Raw genomic sequence first — 8,064 nt, 5'->3', positions numbered from 1 at the left:
GTTGGTTGTGTAACCAAATTGTGCAGGTGTAGACTCAGATGGAGAAAGCGAATAAAATTGGTGGCGCGAGGCTGTCAGAGCGGATAACTACAAATGTAAAAATGTGGGAATTGCGTACATTTCAGTTAAGGCTGATGTGGTCTCTGGCAAACCTACCGCATCGCATCTTCCGCGGACGGGTCTTGTTCAACATCTCCGGAGGTTACCTTGATTGCGCTGAGATGCGACGCGTTCTCCGCATTTATATGTTCGTCTACTGGGCACGCGGCCTCGCCGCTACGTCAGTCAGCTGTTGGCGTTAGTACTGAGAACGGTACGAGTTGGTTTGAGCATCAGGTGTGTTCCATTCCTCGAGCTAAGTTAATCTGTCGGCAGTTTGTCTGAGCGCTCGCCGCTGCCTCAGTCCGTGCATAAGCGGAAGAGCAGGCTGCAGTAGTGGTGGGTGCTGGGAGCAGCGGGGAGCGTCCCTGTAAAATCTGAAACGGTGACGAAAATAACTATTTTCTGACGTCGGAAACATTTTCCTCTTCAGTCCTCTTTTAATCTGAGCCCCCTAGCTTTGGTTCAAAAGTTCGCCGGCTTATAAATAAATGAAATGCAATCTGACGTGTTAGCAGCAGATATCATCAGCGCTCCCCTCTAATGTATAGCTCTATGGATGATGAATCCGTAAAATTTGCTACATCTGGTGGATATGACTGAAAATACGATAAAGTCCTCCTGGAGGCACCACCTTCCCGTGGTGAGAGATTGAAAGCTCCAACAACTCAACGATGGTTGGGGAGGCTTGAAAAGTGTCCCTTCCGGTCAAAGGGAAGGAGCCAGACGAAGTGCCTGAGACCTGCCTTGACTGAAGCCAGGGCCTTTGCCTCCCGCACAGGCCCTAACCTCAGTCAGGGTAGGGCTTGGCAGCCCCCCGACCCCAGCTTTTAGTTGTATTGGGGTGGCCGTGCCCTGTTTTGCTCCATAGGAGGGATGAAGGGGTCCTGGATGCTGAGGTAGCCGCCTTGCTGGTCAGTCCTGGAGTCGACCAACACGTACGTCTGACCTGGATTTGCCAGTCTGTGGGTGCCCCGTGTCAACTCCGCACGCATTTAGCCGGCTTGAAGGGAGTATCCCACCTTTTTGCGCTTTTCACTTATTGTTGCATTAGACGCTTGCAATTTGATCAATAATAGCTGCCAGTTATCTCGAAATCCTTCTGAATTGCTCAGAACTTCTATTCAAAGTAGCTGACCCTGCGGGAGAAATCTCATTTTGCTCCTTGCCTCCGCCCATTACTATGAAAGTAGTACATTTCATTTGCTTTGGTTTTCCAACGCATGAATTCTGTGATGTTTACAAGACACTAATTTGTCAAAATGCCCATTGCATAAATGTTAAGATGCATTTATAGATGCATCTTATTGCATTTATAGATGCATAAGATGCATTATAGATGCAACGCTGTTTCGATAGAAAATGTATGCAGATATAGGGATACCATCCAACGAACGCAACGAAACGTCGTACTATGGCTTTCATTTCTCCACTATGACGTTTAACACAGTTGCTCTTTTTGCGGTGCGCCCTGGGTTTTAAAATGGAGTATCACATGATCCATGTGACGCACTGGTTCAAACTCCAACCAGCAAAATTATCGGTAACAAACCCCCGCCTGCTGGGCCAGTCACAAACGTTTGCGCCAATAGAGATGCGCGCGCTCGTTGCCAGGACGACGGCGGTCGCAACCGGAAGCAAGAGGCGTAGTGCTGGTTCAACGCATTGAAAGCGTAATTCCGACTCATGATCAAAATTTTGCCATAAAATGTTTTCCATATTGCGCCTGGATGGTGCTGCAGTGGCACTACCCAGCGCTATTATTAGATGTTACTAGTCCTGAGGTTTCACTGGAGTATGTTTTTGAAAAATGCCCCGAAGGACACTTCTTTTACCAGGCGCCGTCCACGTGCCGTACTAGCTAGGCGCCAAGCGGGCAGGCGACGGGTGTCTAGGGACAGCCGCCGGGTGCTGTGTTCGCCTGATGTTTTAGCTGTGGGGTCGCACCAGTGTCCTAGACTTGCCGGCTGGGTGTTAAGAAACACCCTATGAGAAGGAATTTTATCTCCTCATCCCCATATTTTATGGGATTTTTCACTCCTACCTGATATTTTTTAGCCACATATACCACACCCATATTTCCCTTTCAGAGGTTTTAAGATGTCATCAAAAACCGAGCTCACTTGAAGCGATCAAGCGTAAACAAGGCTTCACAGAACCTGGACACCTATGGATAAATCCTGCCTCACCTTTATCTGAATCATGTCTATGTATGCACAGAGCAAGGGCACCAGGCATTTTCAAGCCCGAGAGCCCCAGCAGTTCCAGCCGCTTGCATGCATCAAGTGTGCGTTGTTTACAGAATGTATCACAATCTACACAGTTGTGTGCCAAATGCAAGGTCTTCACGCATTTCGAATTTCTCGGGCCACATCACGCAAATGCCACACCAGGAAAGCAAAGCTTGGTCCAATCGGCAGCAAAGCCTGGTAGAGAATTTTTCTCCCCATTTTTCTTTTACCGAAAGAAACTTGACTACTGAATTGCACCACTCCCAAATTGTGGCAACATCGCCGAATTTTTTAAATTTTTGGCCGTGAAACATTCAAAATGCCTTCTAAATGAAATCTAAAAGCCGAACATCACTGCCTGGGCACTCATTTTCACAGACTTCCAGTCAAATGAGCTGATTACAAAATTTGACCAAACAGCTCTAAGTCTTTTATTTCATCACTTGTTTTTCTGGCCTCATACGAATGTGATACAGCTTCATTTTGCTTCCCTTCCGCTAATCTTTAAAGACACCATCTATGGCCTAAAACGTTGACCACTTTTTCACAGACTTCTATTCAAATGAGTTGATTACAAAATTTGACCAAACAACTTTTAGTCTTTTATTTCACTACTTTTGTTTTTCTGGCCTCATACAAATGTGATACAACCTCATTTTTCCCTCCCTTCTAATAATCTTTAAAGATACCACCTATGGCCTAAAACGTTGACCTGTTTCTCTGCAAAATGTTCCAACTGCAAACTGGTATTAACTTCGTATAAAGAATTGGATTGATTCGCTGGCCACCCAAACCTGTTTGATATGCATCCAAGAGTGAACAATGCACAGCAAATGAAGGAGACAATTTGAAGCACGGAACGCTTTTCTACCGCAATTTTTGCCTTGTTAAACATCTAGAAGGCCGTGTTAGGGTTCATGGCATGGCTAAATAACAATAAATCTAAGCTATCCAGTTTCACTACTTCATTACGTTATATTATCCTGCCGTACATAGCTTTGGGACAAACCTGGCGCATTTCATACAGAAGTATTTGGTAGCGAAATTCTGCCCTTTGAGACTGTTTTCTCATGCAGACCTCCTCTTACTTATTTCGCAGTTCAAGCTGGTAGATTGTTGGGCACGATTGATATTTATATTGTGTGGGAGAGTTGGATGACCCTCTGTTAGCAAACCATGCGAAAGATACTGAGTTTTTGTGTGTTGGGAAGGGGAGCAGAAAGAAGCCTACCCTCAAGAAACCAGTGAGTTTCCCTGTGAAGCGCTTTAGTGCTAACCTTACCTACTTTCAACACGTGATTTGTAATGAGATTTGGGCATTTACTGCTTGAATCTATCGAGTTTTCCTCATGAGACGAGTTATGATGCCACAAGACATGCAATTTAACTATTTTGTTCCATACTCTTGATCAGTTGCCTCAAATTTGTTGAAGTGGTTGTTTAATTCTGCTTTAACAGGATGTTGTCCATAGCTGCCATTGCCTGCTGACTGGCAAATGACTGCACTGTAGATGTACACTATATTTCTTAACACAGGAATACTCTAAACTGCATATCAATTACAATATGAGGTAGATATCAGCTTTCAGCAAATCTGCCGTCCAAAGGTAAAACCCGATATGTTAATTTTTGGTCGTTTTGCATTTTTCATGTCGTCTGATTCATCTAGTCGTGCTGAATTTGGTGATTAAAATCCCTAGTTCAAATTTTCACAAGCTTTTGGTCCTTTCTTTTAGCTAAAGGCTTGTGCAAATTTGAACTGCTGGTTTAAATATCTGAATACAGCATGAGTAGACGAATCAGATGACATAAAAAGTGAAAAGGGCCAGAAATGAACATATGGGGTTTTACTTTTTGACTGCAGAAACAGTTAGAGTTTCATGCATTTTAAACGCAAAGCCAACGTCTCAAGTCAAGTCATTGAATATGAATAAACAAACGTAAATGGATGCCTTTACTGCAGGTGAAAAGGCAAGCGGCAAAACTGTTATTGTGACCATCTGTAAATTATGCTACGTTTGGAAAAGAGAGATCGTTTTGTGGAACATACTGACTATTGCTCGTGATGAGAGCTTACCATGACAATCAGAATAACTTGTTCAAAATCATTTGAGTTGCTTGATTTGTGTGTTTTCAACTTTGTCTGGTCTTAATAAGCTCACACAAATGAATTAAACTAAAACACCAGTCAGAACTAGCCAAAAATAAGGTTTATCATGTTTTTATCACAGCTGCTGCAGTAAAGAAAAAGGTGAGTTGAGACCGTATTCATCACCTGGGTACTCTAAGTTAGGTATAGTTGGTTAAGTGCATGGCGAGTGGCAGTAGGAATTTTGCAAGAATCAGTGACCCGCAGATGCTGCTGTGATACAAGTAGGTTAGACAGGATGAGACGAAGTGAGGCTTCTTTAGGTTAGGCTTAGTTAGGTTTCTTTCATGGAAGTAAGGTAGTTTTCTCATTGATATTTTACAAGAAATAATAGCATAACATTTGTATTTCCCGATCCCATCTTAACAAAAGCCAAAGGTATATCTGTTTGATATGGTTATGTGTTGATGTTGAGGAGTTCGAGACTTGTTTAATTGAGTGCTGAATGCTCGTTGAATTTTCGATGCTGTTCTTGTTATTGAATTCCTTTGCTTTGTTTTATATTAAGAAAAATCCCGTGCAAGGGAAGTGCAAAGTGCATCATCAAAATATCGGTGTTACAAGGATGTTGGTGCTCAGCACACTCTTACGAAATTAATTTTCTTTAAGGTATTCTGTTTCAGTTAAATGACCTAGATGTAAAAAGGCACAACACATTTTTTCATATTTATAATATTACGTCCATGCCAACTTGAAATGAATGCCTTCGTTTGCTGAAGCATCTCTCGCTGACTCATAAGTCCCAACTTTTGTAGATTGAATTTTTTCACTCCACGGTCCTTTTGCGATGGAATTTTTCACTCCGAGCCTTCAAAACCGAGTCTAGCTCACCGGGTTGCACCCTGACTCACACTGAGGGGGTGGCCGGTTAGCCCTACGTGAGTCAGGGCACTGGCTCCCGCGATCTCGTACCCGGCGGGTCCTCAGCGACACTTCCGGCGCTCCGGCATGTGTGTAGCACGTCTGTAGCCCCGGCGGCTCAGCAGTGGCCCATTGTGCCGTCCTTTTGTTGGGCTTGTTGGTGGAGGGAACAAACGTGTTGAAACAATAAACCTCTGCTTAACCATGGATGAACAACAAACTACTCAAACACCACCACCCCACTCCATAGTGCAGGACAGATTGGAGTGGCTTTGCCCACTAGACGCAGAGTTGAACCTGATGGCCCTGGCAGCGTTCCGACTCTGGGACCCAGCCAGATGGACCACCCGAACGACTGTCTAGCTGTATGATCATTCAACAATCGAAGGTTGACAAGCAGCGAAGGTCTGCTGGAAGGTCTGGGACACCAGCGGTACGGGGTTCGATTCGGCGCGGTGCCCGCCCTTCCTGTCAGTGTGAGAGGCAGGCGACGCTGTACAACCTCTGCAGCTCAGTGCGTTGTAGGACCCCAACGACGACTGCGGAAGGTCTCTGCCATTAATGCTCAACTACTTCAGATTAAGCGGGCTCTGTCAAAGTTTGATAATCACAAAGCTTGTTTAGGTACCGAGACGGAGGGTGGAAAGTGTTCTGTTTTTGAAGGGGGAGAAGACCTGAAGGATGCTGAGCGACAAGGAGCTCAATATCTCAGGTCGAGGACAGTGCGCACAGTGCGCGTCATCAACGTGCGAACCGATTAAAGCAAAACCGCATCCCGTAAAAACTCATTGCAGTGTGTCATCAGCTGCAGGTTCTGAAGGAGCTGAGCGAGGGTAAAACCGTCGAAAGCATGACGAACCAGGGCGTGATAAACGACAAACACATTGTGAGACTGGTGGGTGGCCAGCTGGTGCCAACGGACGACGTTATCACTACCTTAAGCTGTTTTGGTACCAGAGAGGGTGCGAATCGTGTTTACCTCCATCCCGGTGGGTTTCTACGTGCCCGATTAGGTGCGGCGCTTTAAATGCCGCCTGTTTTGGCATTTCACCGACAAACCCCATAAGATCATGTGCGGGAGGTGCGCGGAAGTCGGGCACGACGCTAAGAACTGTGACTTCAGTGTTACGAAGGACCTTAAATGTGGTGGAGGTCATCCAGCATGATTTCGCGCCCGTGACGTCTTCAAGAAATGAAAATGAAATGCTTATCCCCCAAATAAACAGCTGATCACTTACCGTGCGGCCGAAACGAAGTATAACGAAAACCACCCAGCCCACTCTTACCGGGATGCGGCCGCTACCCAGCCGAGTGCCCATTCAGTGGGCACAGCAGCAGCTACTGGGCCGCTGACAAGCACACAAATTAACGCATTCCGAAGCATAATTGTGAGGGACTTTATCGTCCTCCTTACGCAGCTGTCCCACTCCCAGTAGGTGTCTCTGTCCTGTCTCAACACGACCGGCGTGTTCTCTGCCTCGTCTGCCAATGGAGCCCCTCCGGCACCGGGCACGCCCCTAGCGCCCGAGGCGACCCTCCTGGATGCCTCCCGAGAAAAGCCCCGGAGGGCTAGGGGTCCCGAAAGTGCGTCAGTGCGTCTGAAACCAGAAACCGGAACGGGAGAGGCGGGCTGGACGCAAGTCCAGCACGGTCGGGTTTTGCGCCCGTCACCACGGTGGCTGATGTCTGGTGCGGCGAGCACGCAATTGCCGGGCCGTCTCCCCCGCCGTCTTTGCGGGTGGGTGTGGACGTCCCCCGGGCACCCTACGGATGCAGTGAGGAGCCTTACCCGACTGGGAGCTGGGGCGGCCCACGCAGCTAGCCCCCAAAGTTCGCCAGAAAAATCATGTACCGGAGAGTCGGTACTAACGCACCGACACCCTTCAGTGGTTTTGCCAGCAGGGAGAAAGTCTATTGGAAGGGCTCGTCCGGTTGCCCCAGACCTTGGTGCTGCTAGACGTACGGCCCGTTCAGTACACCGTAACTCGTCCCCGGACGTGGGGAATGCGCCGCTGCTTCTCTCGGCGTCATCGCCCGTCCTCACCCGTCTTCACCCGTCCTCACCCGTCTTGACCCGTCCTCACTCGTCCTCACCGGCCCTCACCGGTCCTCTCCCGCCCTCACCCGTCCTCACTCATTCTCACCCGTCCCCACCCGTCCTCACCCGTTTCATGGGCCCTCCGCCCACCTTAAGTCGCCCAACAAGACGTGGCCGGTGAGGGCCCATCTCGCCCACGGGTGGCGGAAATCGTCCAGCGCGGTCTAGGTCTGATCGACATCTGCCGATGACGTGATGACGACATCTGCCGATGACGGACGACGTCAGAGGTACCTCGGGGTCCTCTCGCGGCTCTATGCAATGGATCATTTTCGCATAGTGCATGCTGCTTATGAAAAAACCCGTTGGCTGCCTGCATCCAGAAAGCTAAGATGACCAGGGACGCACACACCTGCTATGCTCAAAGGTCACTATGCCTTGTACCAAAAAGATGTGACGGACACCACAGCCCATGGAGATGGGACGGTAACTGTGTATCACAGCATTTCATTGAGACCGTTAACATTACCGACACGCGGGCGGTAGCCGTGGCTGTCTGTCTCAGCACGATCACCATAGCTCTCTGCTCACTGTGCGATCCACCAGGTGCAAATGTTTTATCTGGCACTCTTGACCAGTTGGTAACCCAGTTACATGTCCCTTTTGTTTTACTCGGCGGCTAAAAC

The sequence above is a fragment of the Pollicipes pollicipes genome, unplaced genomic scaffold, assembly GCF_011947565.3.
Source record: "Pollicipes pollicipes isolate AB1234 unplaced genomic scaffold, Ppol_2.1 Scaffold_4295;HRSCAF=5057_pilon_pilon_pilon, whole genome shotgun sequence".
NCBI classification, from domain to species: Eukaryota; Metazoa; Arthropoda; class Thecostraca; order Pollicipedomorpha; family Pollicipedidae; genus Pollicipes; species Pollicipes pollicipes.
The sequence above is the reverse complement of the archived record's forward strand: the minus strand, read 5'-3'. Positions refer to the sequence as shown.